We start from the raw sequence: 17,437 nt of genomic DNA, 5'->3' as shown, positions 1-17,437 counted from the left end.
CCAGGGATTGAACCCACACACTCATGGATACTAGTTGATTTCTTAACCCCCTGAGCCATGATGGGAATGCCCCACAATGCTTCTTTAGCATACATATTTGCAAAAAAATGAGATGACATCTAGAAATAATCATGATGTCTGTTAAGGATCCAACTCCTCATTAATGAGACTTTAGACAAGTACATAAAGATTAGTTTACAGTGTGAATAGCTTAAGAATTATAACACAGACTTATTAACTTGTAACACCTTACAAAGTGCAGCCGGCTTAATTTCCATGACTGAATTCAGATAAAGAAACCAAGGATCTCAGCTTCACACAAGTAATAAATGGCCAAGCTGAGAATGGACCAGGAGACTAAGTGCTTCCCAAAACCTCTCTCTCTCCATGAGCTCAACGCTGAATAACATTAAAAAATCCTTTTCTCAAAACCTACAACCTCAAAAATGTCTCAGCCAGAGCCTACCATTCTCAAAGGTTGACACCCCTTTTAAAGGTAAACACTTAACTCAGGATATTGAAAATATGAAAATGTGTCTGTGAGGGACATCCTTATTCCATTAGCAATCCTTGCACATAAGTCAGAGATATTCTGATATGAGCCAATGGGATAAGAAAGGAGTAATTTTTTCATTTGGAAGGAGAAAGTTACAGATATTTCAATAGTATGAAGCCCTATTATGAAAGGTGGGAAAGCATATCTAAGTCTAAAATGAGAAGAAAAAATAAAGGCCCCTGGAAACAATAAGTAGCTGACTTATTTACCATTTTATCCTTTGGCTTCAGTATGTGGCTGAACTCAGAGCAGGTGTTGGATACTAGTTTAAAGAGAAGAGAGAGACTTGGAAGGAAAAGTGGATGGAAGGAAAAGCAGAAAGAAAGAAAGAAAGACAAAAGGCAAAGAAAAAATTCAGGAGGGGTGAGAGGCACCAGGTGGGTATGCTTTTGAAAATGTGAAGACTATCCGAATATGGAGTGGCAAGGCTCTCACAGCTGGGAAAAATGGCCTTACTTTGACATTCACCTGAGCACTGGCTTTCACAGGCCCCCAGCTGAATGAATGTTATTTCAAAACTTCTCTTTGCCCACCTTGCCACAACATAGAATTTTCTTGGGCACACCCATTTATAGAACCTATTTATTAATTATTCTGCAAGACAAAGTGGGTTCTAATGTCATGTCTCTATATTTTTATGTTGAATAATAATTACAATGAAATCAATGAAATATGTACATATATATTTTAAATTGCATAGACAATGTACGCATGTTTTTTTCTATGAAAAATAAGGGAGATTGTCTTATTCAAAGCACACAGCAATGAAGAATGAAATAAAAATGCTAGAAAATGCTCCCTTTTCATTCAATTAAGTAAATGAACTCTCTGTCTGGAAGATGATACTCTCATTGGCATCACTGTCATAAGATTAATGGCAGTTTTTCAGACCTAACCATTTTTTCAGGTTTTTAATACAGTACTGTTGCATGAAGCTTATTAAAATATTTCAACATGTTCTTTTGAAGAGTGATTCATTTTTTTCATTTGCATAATCTGTTATTCAAACAATAATTCTCTCTGAAGTACACTTAGATAGCAGTGTAAATTGAAGATTGTTAATTATTGTCAGTTTTTTTTAATTTAATTATTATTAAGGGTCAAATATTTCTCCATTAATATGATATCACTTATATCTGGAGTCTAACAGATGGCACAAATGAAACCACCTATAGAAGAGAAGCAAATTCATTGACTTGGAGAATAGACTTGTGGTTGCCAAGGGGGAGGACTAGGAAGCGGGGGTGGACTATGAGTTTGGGGTTAGTAGATGCAAACTATTACATTTGGAGTGGATATAGCCCAAGGAACTCTATCTAGTCACTTGTAATGGAACATGATGGAGGATAATATGAGAAAAAGAATGACACTTTGCTGTACAGGAGAAATTGACAGAACATTGTCAATCAGCTGTAGTAGAAAAAATAAAACTCTTAAAAATTATGTATCTTAAAAAATATTTATCCACTAGACCAGAGAAAGGTATTTCTGTTATGAAGAATTTTACTACAAAACATTATAATACTGGTTCTCTGCACTTAATGCTATTAGTTGATACATTTTCCAAACCCTCAGTAAACTGTAGTCTACTACAATTAAAATCACCAAGATCAGCTGTTCAAGTTCAAGAAAATTATTTTTAAAACAAACTATTTTGTTTATGTAAGGTGCAAGATAGCATTTTTCCTTTAGTTTAAAATCAGTTAAAAAGTATTTTTCATGCTTTTTTTTTTTCTTCATCTCTCTTTATTTGTTCACAAGAAAAATGATTATTATCAGCAGCCGCTACATACTTCAGGAAAAGCAGAATCCCTTGATAGAATGTGCTTCTTTCTGCCGAATAAGGGGAGATGATGGACTAAAGTCATTTTAACAGAGCGAAGTTTCCAAGATGAACCCAAAAAAGACATCTGGGATCTACTGACCGAGCAGCTATGAAGATAAGGCCAAAGCCATGGTAGCAGCCTGGAATAAGACCTGGTAGCAGCAGGCAATTGGCAACAGGATTTCACAAATTTAATTACCACTTACTTTAGGAAACCTGAATTCACTGAAAGGACAGTAAAATAGATTCATTATATTGAAAGTTAATATAATAAAATTTCTGAGGCTTTTGCTGCTTTCAGGGAGAAACTATGTTTAAACATTTGTGTACATTACAAGAGATGATCAGCACGCCACTCATCAACCAGGAAGGACTCTAGCGACAGCATTATTTCAGGGTCCTGGGGGGTGCCCTGAATTATAGCAGGCACTCATCATTCAGATACTGAATCCTAGAGACTTGAGAGATCTCTGGCAGAAAAGGTTAGTGAATATCTACGAAGTTCAGTGTTTTATTATCAATGCCTTCTAAATGAATATAAGCCCCATATGACTTCTCATATGGACAACATTCATGTTCTTTTTGACTAATGCCTATTCCTACCTATCCTCCTAAGCCTGATACTTTTTTAGTCAGGCAATATTTCATTACGTTATACAATCAGTTTTTAAATAACATACCCTTATGTTTTCCTCCCATTTCCTATTTTGAGAGTAACATGCACAATGACACAGTTATCATAAACTATAAAATGGTCCTCCTGTAGGTTGCATTTCCCTCATTTCACATTTTTTCACTATGGAGTGTGAAATAACTCCATTCTTTCCCCTGCAAATGGTAATGATTAAATTCACAGGAACTGTTTAATCAAGTTAAATCACAACTCAGAAATTTACTGTCGCCCGCAGAAATATATAATACCCACAAAAAAATCTAAATGAATATTTACACTCTTATCCTCTTCCCACGCTCACCTTTATCTTATCTCCTGGAACATTCTGCTCAGCTTATTTCTCCCCTCATATGCTTAATGTGCAAATAAAATTAATGGAAATAGTGCTGGGGGCAGGGAAGAGAACCAGAATGTAAATACTCATACTCATACATCTTGAATGTGATTATCTAAACTGACCGAGATAGTAATACCTGAAGGGGTCTTGCATGTTATCGATGCTGAATGTGGATTTGTGAACAAAATGAACAGAAAATAGTTCTATCTTGGAAGAGTTTCGCATTCACTAGATACCTCTGCCCTTCCCAAGTCATTGATGCTATACCACACTGTGTAGTCAGCCATGGGTATAGCCAAATGTCAGAGCTGGAAAAGAAATTTTAATGATCACATACCTTTAGATTCGCAGAGGTCTGTTGCACCAATTCTAGTAATGGTACTATATATTTTGCCTCTTTTAACTGAATGTCCTAGGATGACAAAGTTGGTGCAAAGCTTGAGAGAAAAAGAGTATTATTAAATTCATTCAGTAAACACATTTCAGTACCTACTATGTGCAGACACTAAATCATGCAAAGTCCCCTTGAGAAGTAGATAAAGAAAAATGCATCAGGCACTAGTCAGCCATTAGAGATGCTAGACAGGCAAAGATGATTATAATGCAGTATTGATAAGTACCAATATAAAGATAACCATTTAGGTTATTAGCTATCAGAGCGACACAGATGACAGCCCCTCAAAGGCCTGGAGATTGCTTTTGAAGTTTTTTTCAGAGGTACTGATGCTGAAGAGGGAAGGGTGATCTAGGCAATGGTGGTTTAAACTAGTTATAAGGAAACAAGATGAAGGTTATCAAGGGCAAAAGATGATCTGGGGCTGAACTCCCTGTTTTAATAGCTACTCGGTCTGGGCAGATGGCTTTTCTTCTAAGCATCTATTTACTCACAGGCAGCCTTGGGGAGAATAAGAGAGTGAAAAAGAAAAACAAAACAAAAAAATCACTTAGTAGCATGTAAGTACCTAAATTGTATCTTATCTGGAAAATTTTGGTGATGCACTCAGGGAACTGTAACTATTTCTACAAATCTTGAATGAGAAATATTCAAGGTAGATAATAAATGCAGAAAAGAGAGTTGAGAGTTAAAGGACTATGTGCTAGAAATTACTAGTCGTTGCAGGATGTGATTTCCAGGAGCAGATACCAAGTAGAGTACAGGGTATGAGATGTTCATAAGGGAATAAAATGTACGAAAGAAACAATGAAACAGGATAGAGCTGAGGAAAAAAAGCCACATTGTAAAGCAAGTTCAAGAAGGCCCTGGACACCCCAGCAAGGAGCTCTCCAGTGAACACTGCTTCTCAGAGTTGTATGTGGGTCCAAATGGCCATCTCTTTGTCCTTCTGCTTCAGGTACAAGTGGGTGGCCCAGGAAAGGCACGACCTCAGCCAAGGCAGCCCTCAGCTGCTGCAACAAATTCCCTGCAGCTGGGCAGAAAGTCCTTCCTCAAAGGGGGATCCGGGAGGCACATCTCTGCATCTATTACAATAGTGTTCCCTAAAAGCAAGCCCTCCTCCCCTTCTGGGTGAATAAAAGGTGGCACTTCCCAACTGCCTTACAGATGGGCTTTGCCCCTACTCTTTGTGGAAAAGGGAGACTCAACTTGCTGGTTGTCTCTTTCTTTCCTCCTACACCAAGGGTACTGCATGTTCCATAAGGCCGAGGAAACTCCATTCACCCGCACTGAAGAACAGCTACATGGGACATGATTCCAAAGAGTTCAATCTTCAGATGTAATGCAATGGGGAATTGTTATAAACATTAAGGGGAGATGGTGACATGATTAGATGTGTCTTTAGAAAGATCAGCTTGGCTGCTTGAAAATGAATGAGGCTGGAGGCAGACAACTGATTAGGTACTACTGTTTGAGTGATGACACAGGATGGCAAGGTAGAAGGATTTCCAGTCAAGGAGAGAAAGTAAGGCTACATTTAAGTGTTAACTACATGATTTGATAATACATTGGGTGGAGGGCAGAATACCTAGTCTGGGGTATTAGAGTGGTGTCACTTATTGTATTTGCTATAAGAGCAGCTTAATAGGACAATCATAGCAGCTAGTATTTACTAAGAGCTTTTGTGCACCAGTCACTCTACAAATGACTATGCTTGCACTGCCCCTTCGTCTCAGCAGTCAGAGTCATCCTTTCCACTTTGCTGGCAGAAACCCAGCTTTATTTAGAAACTAGTTTTTTTCTGGTGTATCTCTAGGGGGCTTCCCTATCCTCAGAGGGAAGATATTCTCAGATATTCATTAGTTGACACCTGTTTTTGTGTTATCATTTAGATTTGATTTGAAAGTGGCTACAGACTTTTCAGGGACTGCATTCTTTTGAACAGAAGACTCTGAAACCAAATTCTCAGATTCTGTCTTTTGTTTCCAAAGTCTCATCAGTGGCTTTCGTGAAGCTATTTTCTTTTTCATCAGAACAAAATTGTTTATCTGTTTTCTTCCTTCAATAAATACAACATCAAATAGAGTAAACTTTAGAAAAAGGATTTTTTTTAACTTTATAGTAGTTATCTAATTAAGGCAAGATATTCATGAAGGAATTTTGAAGGAAAAAACCTGGAAAAATCATGTATTCCAAACCAAAAAAAGAAATCAGAGAATGTTAACCACATCTTAGCTTTAACCAAATCTTATTTTACTGACTTTCCTTTTTCAGTTTTAAATTGAATATTACAGCAATAAGCACAATGATGTAATACATTCTCTTAGAATGATGTTATTTATCCCAAAATGAAATAAAGTATTATATACAAATTCCTCCACTTGAGGTTTGGATCCCATGTCTTCTCACTTTCTCAGACTTTCTTCAAACACTAACTCCTTCTCTTGCATCAATCACTTCTCAATTCTTAATGGAATATTACCACCACTATACAGATAAGTGCTAATATTTTTTAAACAAATCAAATAAAATTTCCCTTGACTTGGACCACCTTCATACTATTGTTCCATTCCTTTGCAATTCATTGTAAAGTTTCTTGACAAGTTTTCAGTCATGTCACATGGTCTTCTATATCCAGTCCGATCAAGTTTCCACCCCTTCCAGAGAAAAGTCTTGTCAGGGTATCACACACACACACACATTATTCAGTGGTCACTGTTCCTTCCTTAACTAGACCTTCCCACAACTTTCAACAGAGTTGCTTTCTTCCTAAAACTCTTTCATCTCTTAAAGTCCAGGACCTACAACTTTGTAACACAATGTACCTGCATTGTTAGCTGCCTCATATCAGTCTCTTTTGCTGATTCTTTTTCCTTCTCAACCACTAAATGTCCTTGGGGTCTCTCAGTGACATTTATCAAGCCTATGACTTTAAATAGAACTTGTTTGCAATGATTTCCACAACTAAACCTTAAGATGGAAACGTTTCCTAGAACTCCAGTCTTATATAAGTCTGGAGATGTTTTTATAATCATCTTAAAATTAACGCAGTCAAGGTAGAACTCCTGATTCTGCACAGAATCAAATCCTTTCTCAGAGTAACTTTTTTCTTTTTAAAATAAGTCCCCCAATTTCTTAAGCCAGACTTTCTGAGATTTTCCGTATTTATCATGGTCCATCATAATCCCCACCTCCAAATATACATACCCAAATTATCAATACATCATATGATACTTACCTTAAAAACATACCCTAAATCAATCTTCTTGTTTTCTATTTCTACTATTTAAACCATCATGGCTCCATCAGATTATTCACAGTACTTTAGCTAGTCCTCTTGCTTCCATTTTTCTCCCAACACAATACATTTTTTTGTTTGTTTCTTCTTACTTTAGCTTTTTTGAAGTGTGATTACATGCCAACAAAAAGCACCTTTTTTAAGTTTACCATTTGTTGTGTTTGTAAATTGTATACCCCCAAATGATCTTCAACCCTATCAAGATAAGGAAGATTTCCACCAGCTCCCAAATTTTCCTTGCATCCATTTGCATTTTACACACCCTCACTTCTGGACTATGTAACAACTGATGTGCTATTTTTCACTAGGTTTACTTGTTCTGTAATTTTATGTGTGATCTTTTGTGCTCTAGGTAGCTCAGCCTATTGTTTGGAGACTTTGTTTCATTTTACTATTTGGATCTATCACAATTTGTTTAAGAAAATACCACAGAAAATCTTTGTGACCTTAGAGATCACAGAAAAATAGTCACAATAAAACTACAAAATAAGCTATAATAAGAAAATAACACATCAGAATAAACTGCCAAAATTAATGTAACTCAGGGCCCAAGGAGATGATTCTAGGAAATCTACCCAAAAATCCATCCATTCTAAAGATCATACAATCAAGAGGGTATGTACTTGTATGCCCATTCTTGAAGGGGGCAGTACTAAGGTAATTAGTTTAAACATAACTAGTTGATAAAAAGTGAGTTTTAGGGAAAAGAGATTATGCTTTCTTGGGATAATCACATATAGGTAACAAGCTGAAAAAGGAATCAAGTCCACTGAAATTCCTTACATAAAATTACAAGGTGTCTGAGGCATCGGCATTGGAGACAACATTGTCCTCCAGTTAAGGAATGGAAAATTACTCATAGGGTATTTCCATGTAATGTAGTAGATACCAATATAGTATTAAGTGGACAGGAAGTCCTGCTTTCAAACTGAAATCACTCCCGTTAGCTTCAGTAAGTAATATGTATACTTCTCAGGTCTGATAACCATTCAGGATTAGTTTCCACAATATGCCTCCATTTAATGTGAAATTAGATGTTCAAAAAAACTGTTCAGTTTCTTATACATCAATAATATTTTATGTTCCACCTATTAAATGTATTCTTGCAAAGGCTTTTTAGGTTCCATTGTTGGATTAATTATTCTATAAATTTCAGTTTTATTGTGCTGTCTTTTTTTTCCCCTGTACCTGTGGCATGTAGGAGTTCCCAGACCAGGAACTGAACCTGCACTTCAATTGCAACTTGTGTCACAGCTGCTGCAATGCCAGATGCTCAACCCAGTGAGCCAAAAAGGAACTTCCTCTGATTGATATTCCTCAGTAATTTTCTTAAGAAATTTCAACTATAATTGTAGATTTGTCTAATTTTGTTTATGGATTTTCTTTTTCAGTTTTTCTTCATAGATTTATGAATCTCTGTTATTCGGAATATAGAGATTCAGAATCATTTTATTTTCATGTTGAATTGACATTTTTATAAAATGCCCCTTCTCATCTTTGTTAACATTCCTGGTTGTCAGAAGTTTTCTTTACTTTCCCATCCTCTTACTCTTAGACTATTTGTAACTTAATATTTAAAATGCATTTCCTGTAGATGACACACAATTGGAGTTAGCTTTTAAATCCAGTGTAATATTGTTTGGCTTTTATTTGGAAAGTTGAGAGCATCTATAATTAATTTTTTAAATGGTTCTTTTTAAATGTACCATCTGGCTATTTGTTATATATACATAGTTGACTGAATAGCCATTAAAACTAAATAGGCATAATATTACTTGAATACAGATTGTGGCAAGTTAAAATGCATAATGCAAATCTGAGCTTTTTTAGTTTTACTAACTAAACTAATAGTTAATAGTTTTATAGTTTTATTAACGCAAACATAAAACGCACACATGCTGTTCATTCATTTCCTTCCCTGGGGAGCCTGGCCTTGGGACTGGTCACTGATAACCAGCTGGGCTGCTCTTTCCCCAGTGGCTTTGCTGTTCTTGGAGGAGATGTTGTGAGCAATCTCAGCACAGTAATATCTGTTCCACATTAGAAGCCCTTCAAGCTCCTTGATGTTATGGACCAGGAATTCTAGAAGTCACTGGGCAGCACATGCTTTGTTTTCCTGTTGCTCCCATAACCAATGTTGGGTATCACGATCTGTCCCCTATATCTCCTGCACACATTATTGTAAATGCACCTGGGTTTTTGTCAGTTCCACTTAATTTCGACACATTGGTCTGATGGGTCTTGGGTGGACTGCCACAGCAATGCAGGATTTAAACAGCATCTGTGACCTATGTTGCAGCTTGTGGCAATGCCAGGTCCTTAACCCACTGAACAAGGCCAAGTGTCAAATTCATATCCTCACAGAGACAATGTTGTGTTCCTAACCTGCTGAGCCACAGTGAGAGCTCCCCTTGGTCTTCTTTTTAACCGTCTTTGTCTTTAGGAAAGGCCTGAATGTGGTCATGATGCTGAGGAGGACAAGGCTGCCACCTCCTCATGCAGCACAGAGGAAAACAGCATCTCATACATTTTTTTTGTTTTTTGTCCCTACATTTTTATGACTATTTAAATGTTTTTACTATTTAATTTTTCATTACCATGGTCTTAATAGCTCTAACTTCTATGTTTATACAGTAGGGACTCTGGTTTTCAATATTGCATTTGAAATAGTCTGTGTTCAAGTAATATTATGCCTATTCAGTTTTAATGCAAGAAATGTATAACAGTGTATTACTATTATACCCTCTTCTTTTTTGTGCCTTTGTTGTCGAACACTCCACAAATGTTATTTTTTTAAATGTATACACTACTTTAAAGAAATTAAAAAATAAATTTTTGTATTTACCCACAAAGTGACTAATCACAGTATTTTTTTTATTTTTTTAATTTATTTTTTGTCTGTCTTTGTCTTTTAGGGCCACACCAGCAGCCTACGGAGGTTCCCAGGCTAGGGGTCGAATCAGAGCTGTAGCCACCGGCCTACGCCAGAACCACAGCAATGCAGGATCTGAGCCACGTCTGTGACCTACACCACAGCTCACAGCAATGCCAGATCCTTAACCCACTGGGTGAGGCCAGGGACTGAACCCACGTCCTCATGGATGCTAGTTGGGTTTGTTAACCACTGAGCCACAACAGGAACTCCCAGTATTTTTTATTTCCTAGTGAAACTCAGGCTTAGCATTTCTTCAGCCTAAAGAAATTTATATTCAACTTTCTTCTTGTGTGGACCTTTAGGTGATGAATTCCCCAAGTTTTTATTTTCTTGAAAATATATTTATCTTAGCTTCATTTCTTAAGGATATTTTTTTCTCAACGTAGAATTCTTAGGTTGATAGATCTTTTTTCAACCTTTTAAAGATATGCCAATATATTCAGATTTTAATTGTTTCTGATGAAAAGGTGAAAACTTTCTTATGGGAGTTCCCTTTGTGTCTCAGCAGTTAATGAACCTAACTAGGATCCATGAGGATATGGGTTTGATCCCTGACCTCGCTCAGTAGGTTAAGGATCCAGTGTGGCCTTGAGCTGTGGTGTATGTCATAGACATGGCTTAGATCCTGAGCTGCTGCAGTTGTGGCTTAGGCCAGCAGCTGTACCTCTGATTGGATCCCTAACCTGGGAACTTCCATATGGTATAGGTGCAGCCCCCCCCCCCAAAAGCCAAAAACTTTCTTATGGCCATTCCATTGCATTTAATCTGTCTTTTCTCTGAATACTTTTAAAATTTTCTTTTAAACAAGGATTTCATAAAACTTGAATTACATGCCTTGGCTGTTCCTGACTAGAATTTTTTTGAGCTTCTAGGGCAGGCAGCCTTATAATTTTTAACATATTTGAAACTGTTAGTCCATTATTTCTTCAATTTCTATACACTTCCTTTTCTGAAACTCTAATAACACTATAGTTACATGACTTAGGGTCATCCTACAGCTCACCAAAGCTAAATAGGTATTTGTATCATTGTCATTTTTCTCTCCATGCTTCTGTATGGATTATTTATATTGTTACATCTTTAAGCTCACTGATCTTTACTCCATGGTGTTTAATCTGAAGAAAAATTTATCAATATAAGTAATATATTTTGGGTTCTAGATATTTGGTTCCTTTTAATATAGTATATCTCTCTCCTCACCTTTTTCCTGTGTATGTCAACCCTTGAATGACCTGGATATTACCTTTTTCCAGTGCTGAGGTACCTGCATCAAAGCTCATGGATCACTTAAGTGAAGAACTGGGGAATTATTGCTGGGCATACTTCACAGTGAAAAATGATCCTTCATCATAGACCTCTCTTTCAGCCAGTAGATTCAAGGTCTGAGAATAAGGATCACATCTGGAATCCAGGAAAGAATTGTAACTTTCTAATAAGCAGCTTCCCTCTGCCCCCTTATCAACTGTTTTTGTGTATTTTGATTGTACATATTATGCAAAATGCTTGTTTGCTGCCTATTCATTTTTCCACAAGGACTAACACGTTCTGTTAATCATTTTCTATACCTCATGGTGAATTAGGCTCCCTCATCTATCACTCAGAACTTGCTGCTCATTGTGGTAATTGTGCTTACCTTGCTTTTAATTGCCAAGTACAACCTTCTTTTTGTTATTTTGAGGTGCAATCATACTAACTGCTATCAGGATGCCCAAATCTAAAGTAGCATCTCTTACTGTTTAATATTGCCTAGAGACAACAGTCATCACTGAGATTCTAAAAAATATATATTCTCCTCTCATCAGCTCCTTTCTTACTGAACTGCTGACTGTCATGTCCTCTTGGCCTTCCCATGAAATATTATCACCTCTTTACCCAGATTTATGTAATATATCCTACTTCTCTTCCTTTTTGAGTCTTTTAATCCTTTTTTCCATCATCAGCCCTGCTAACTCTGACATTTCTAATTTATTTTAAATATTTTTTATATGTTTCTAATACTGTCTTAGAGAGTAGCCTGATATCCCATCATAGATGCCAGAATGTTAAAATCTTTTTCACAGGGTAATGTTCCCATACTGATAAACTCTCCCATCTGCAACTTTCTTATTGGCTTTGTTCTTCCTCATTCACCATGCTTAATATTCAATCCTGGACATATATTCTTGTGTCCTCGTGGTATTTTGGTGCATATTAGCCAAATCCCGCAGCAATTTCAGCACAGTTTTCCTCATTCCTTGGCAAGCCTAACACTTCTCCATATAAAAAATATCTGCATATAAGTGGACACATGCAGTTCAAACTCACATTGTTCAAGGGTCAATTGTGGTTCCAAGTGAGTCTTCAGCCAATTTACAGAATATCCTGGAACTTCGGGGGCCCTTTAGTGTTGTCCCAAAATAAGATAAAAGATACCAGGCCTTATCTCCAGGAAGGAATATAATTTGAACAAATCAACTGCTTGGTGCCAAAGAAAAATCCCACTGAATGACTTAGCTTTAACTTTTTCATCAGCAGTTGGTGGACAGATGCTTTAGTCCTGAAGAGGTGACACAGGGAAAAATCCTACTATCGACTATAGACACAAAATGTTGAAAGCAATCCCCTAGTTTCTCATTTCCACACTCACATACGCAGTTGCTCATTACTAACTTAGCTATCTTGGTCAAATTTAGTATTTTGCTACTTCATTCTATTTAGTAAAATACACCAAAAATAGATCTCTGAAATTCATCCTTAAACTCTCTTGCTTTTCCTTAATTTTTTTTCTGGTCTAAATGCCTTTACATCTTCTTTTCTACATAGTCAAGTTATATTTATCCTTCAAGGTTGACCTCAAATATCACTTCCTTTTTGGAGCCACCCTCATTACACTAAGCAAAATTACTCATTCCTCTAAACCAACCACCAATGTAGTTTGAACATTGTATGAGTCCTCTAGTCTGCCATACAAAATACCACAGACTAGGTAGCTTAAACAACAGGTATTTCTCCCTGTTCTAGAGACTGGAAATCCAAGATCAGGGTGCTAGCGTGGTGAGGTTCTGGTAAAAGTTCTCTTCCTGGCTTGCAGAAGGCTACCTTCTTAATATGTCTTCACATGGAAGAAAGAAAACATCTAAATAAGCTCCCTCCTGTCTCTTCTTATAAGGGCACAGATCTCATCATGAGAGCACCACCCCCATTATCTCATCTTAACCTAATTACCTCCAAACATCCCATCTCTAAACCATCACACTGGGGTTTCAACTTTAAATATATGAATGGAGGGAACAACACATTTAGTCTATAGCACACATTATTCTATCAGAGGATTTATCACATTGTATTAGTATAATTTGTATATATGTATGGTTTCTCTTTATACATGAACATGTAAAACACAGGCATAGTCTCAGTTCACTTTGATCTTCAGTGACGAACACTATAACAGCTATCAGGTTGTGTTTAAGGCTTACTTGCTGAACTTTGAATAAATCTGGGTCATTCATGTGCAGCATTTAATATAAAATGACAAGTTTGGGTTTCTAATTGTTTTTTTATATGGCATTAGCTTGCCAATATCAAGATTATGATAGTGATGAATTAGTAATGCTTGGTTGGCAGACCCTATTTTGGATCAGAACACTATGCTTGTACTTAATAGCACTTTCCACAAATATAATGAATTAGATGTATATTGAGCTTCTTACTCTTTTCTATCCTAGTTATACAAGGATAAAGACTATGTATGTTGTAATAATCACTACATATCTTATGCCCTATACAATGCCTTGCACTAAAAAGACACTAGATATTTTTTTTTTAAGAAATTAGAGCTATGGCTATATTGAAACTGCAGATCTGGAAAACACTGATAGGAAAACAAATACAACCTTTCAAACATTCACCAAGGAAGAATTTTTGGACAATAAAACCCTAAAAAACAACAAAAACAATCAGTGATTCACACAGAAGTAAAACTTTAAAAAGATAGAGCCAGTCTTCTCTGAGAAAAAACATGTGAGTTTTGAGACTAAAATCCTGACCTAAAATAACAATATTTGTAAGGACTAGCTGTACCTACTAAACAATAATTAAAACTTCTAAATATTCCAGATATTGAAAGCTCTGAATGTCTTGTCAGAATTTAGTGACACGGGAGAACATGCCTAGAAAAGATGTAGTTCCCAAGGAAATAAATTTGCCAGTGATAAGCATAGCGTTTTCTAAAACAAATACCAATTCTGTTCACACTGAAGAAAAGAGGCAAAATCCTTTGGAGGATTTTTAAGGAGACATATTTGGTGAAAAGAAAACAAGAGCTGCTGACTAACTTATGCAGTGAATGATAAGAGCGCTAAAATGCCAGTGGGCAAGAAAATAGTAAAGATAATTTCATATATTAATATACTATGTTGAATATTTTATGTTTAAATGTATTTTCAAAAAAGCAAAAGAAAATTTTTAAATGAATTAAATTTCAAAGACTTTGGAAACTTTCTGTTGCTAATCATGAAAATCAACTGAGGTCAAAATTGTCCATTCTTCCCATCTCTGTTCATCCCTCTCGTGAGTCTCGCCTTCAGGTGAATGCTAATGAAGCTGTGTAATATTGCTTCCTACTAAAAGCATATTTGATGGAGGAAACTGGGTCTTATAAACTAAAATCAATGCTTGGCTTAAATTATGATAGGAGTTCAAATCTTCATTAGCCAAAGGACAGTTATAAATACAACAAGCCCATCAGGGCCTCTCAAAATTGATGACTCAATAGGCTGATTTAAACAGGGATGACTCACATTTCAGTAAATCATTGTTACTGTGAACAAACCAGGTTGTAACCTTTTAGTGTTCTTGGAAGAAATTGGTTATTGATCATAAACAAAAGTCATAGAATTTGATACAGATGTAATGAAATGAGAAGAAGAAAAGCATCCTTCATGTTAATGGCAGTTGACACTGCCAGGGACCTTCTTTTGAAGTAATTCATATCTACTTTAATGGGATTTTCTCCCACAAGAAACATTTTCCAAACCCTGAAATTTACTGTGTTCATTCCCTCTGATGTGTGACAGGATTTATTTTCTAGAATAATGGCTTTAAGCCCATAGAGCTTTCCTCAGTTTTGGACTTATAACCTCTTTGTTCTTATTTCTTTCATAGTTTATGATTAAATGAAATAGCACATATAAATCTTTTCAATTAATCATTAATTTCTTGTAGGCATTTTTCCTATGCAATCTCAAAGTAATTGTCAGATATTTAATTTTAGGTGTAAGAGCAACTTATGGTTAAAAAACTCCACGCAAAATATGTCCTGTGCTCTATCTTCAGACTTCTGGATTAGTGTTTGTTTTTGTTTTATAAAATTTCTTTTTGCATTATAAGTTCATACCAAGTAATGATAAATCTTTTAGTATTAAAACGAGTTGGAAAAAGGTTTAAAAATGTCTTTTTAATAATAACTATATAAATGACTCAATATAGGATGAAATACGAATGGAAGTCACCCCTTTACTAACTTAAAACACAGAAATTAAAAATAAAATAAAATCCTGAATAAATATTCATGGTAGGAAAAGATAATTAGTTTTCAATGAAATGCCTTCCACTTAGGGTTTAAGTACAAACTCTGTGTGTCAGCTTAAAAAATAATTTATATTTTAGTCAGAAATGCGTTCATATGAAAATGCAATATGAGCTCAAACTTTTATGTTAAATTAAAATCTAGAAATGTTATTAGCATGCCATTTATTAATAACTCTTGACAGCATAAGGAAGATACTCAGTTTAAGCTCATAAATTCTAAAAATGGTCAATAATTACTCATTACTTTATGAATCGTGAATAACAGATTATTAGAAATAGCTTTTTTTTTGCCATGACAAATATCTCTGATTTAGCCTTAAGTACATTTGTAGAATAAACACAGTACTTGAACATGTAAATATATATATTAAAATATAATTGGAAATAGTATGGATAATGTTTGATAAGAATGAAGTAAACAAAATTGGTATAACCTTAGTAAAACAAATCAAGAAAAAGGAGGGAAAAACAAAATTATCAACATTCAGAATGTGAGAATATTTTTATAGATTTTTGGACTTAAAGTAAGAGACTATTATGACCAACTTTAAGCCAATAAACAAGACAACATAGATAAAAGGGAAAAAGTCATTGGAAAACCTACTTTCTAAAATTGACATAGGAAGATATAGAAAGTTTCAATATCATTTTAAATACTACAGAAACTGAATTAATTAAGGAAATATTTTCACAAATTCCAAAAAAAAATTACAGGAGTTCCTGTCGTGGCGCAGTGGTTAACAAATCCGACTAGGAACCATGAGGTTGCAGGTTCTGTCCCTGTCCTTGCTCAGTGGGTTAACGATCAGCGTTGCCATGAGCTGTGGTGTAGGTTGCAGACGTGGCTCGGATCCCGCGTTGCTGTGGCTCTGGCGTAGGCTGGCGGCTACAGCTCTGATTCGACCCCTAGCCTGGGAACCTCCATATGCCGCGGGAGCAGCCTAAGAAATAGCTAAAAAAAAAAAAAAAAAAAAAAATTACAACTTTGTACAAAAACACAGGTTTAAAGATTGTGGAGGAGGAACTACTTCCCAATTTATGTGGTCATCATAACCCTAATACCAAAATTTGATAATTATTACAAAAGACTATAGAAATTGAAAGTAATCCTCAGATGCAAAGTGAATCCAACACTTAGAAAGTATGTCATGATCAAGCTGGGTTTATTCCTGGAATTCAAAGTCAGTTTAACATTTTAAAATGAACCAATGTAATACAAGATAATAACAGAATAAAGGATAAACATTATGTATTTTCTCAATAGTCACAAAAGACCCACATTCAACTAACAATCATAATAAAAAAGAAAATAAAAGATAATTTATTCACTCTGCAAAAAAAGGCAATTAAAATACAACTAAGACCATATATAGTAAGATCAGTAACACTTCCTCCATGTCACATATACTTCCTTTCTGATCCTCAAACTGTCTTTGTAAATAACATGATTGCCTGTGTAGACATTTATTCTAATTTCCAAAGAAATTACCTAAACTAATAAGTAAGTTAGAAAGGATTCCAGGTACAAAGTCAATATCCAAAAAAAGAAAATCTATTGTATTTCTATGTAATTGCAGAAAACAATTGAAAAAATAATTTAAAGAGGTATATATATTAACAATACCTTCTAATAATAGATAATTTTCTTACAAAAAAATCCAAGAAATTTGCCTTGAAAGCATTGCTAAGACAAATTAAGACACAAAGAAATGGAGAGATATGCCTTTTTCAAGTACTAGAAGGTTCACGGTAGTTGAAAACACAAATTACAAAACACAATACAAACCAAACCCAATCAAAATCCCAGCTGACTGCTTTGTAAAATTTGACAATTCTAAAGTTTGAATGAAA

The 17,437-nt window shown here is 35.4% G+C and overlaps 1 protein-coding gene and 1 pseudogene across 7 annotated transcripts in view; both read right to left on the bottom strand.

Annotated features, from left to right (window-relative positions):
* Nucleotides 1-17,437, bottom strand: part of LOC100524732 (protein FAM170A) — a 689,565-nt gene that overhangs the window by 654,314 nt on the left and 17,814 nt on the right. The window lies entirely within an intron of this gene.
* Nucleotides 8,986-9,547, bottom strand: LOC110259776 (large ribosomal subunit protein eL32-like; annotated as a pseudogene).

Source organism: Sus scrofa, chromosome 2 (assembly GCF_054392235.1).
Source record: "Sus scrofa isolate SSC_HxYL_T2T_F1_AM1 chromosome 2, Sscrofa_HxYL_maternal_Yorkshire_Landrace_v2.0, whole genome shotgun sequence".
In the NCBI taxonomy this organism is placed as follows: Eukaryota; Metazoa; Chordata; class Mammalia; order Artiodactyla; family Suidae; genus Sus; species Sus scrofa.
This window is presented reverse-complemented; position numbering and strand designations above follow the sequence as displayed.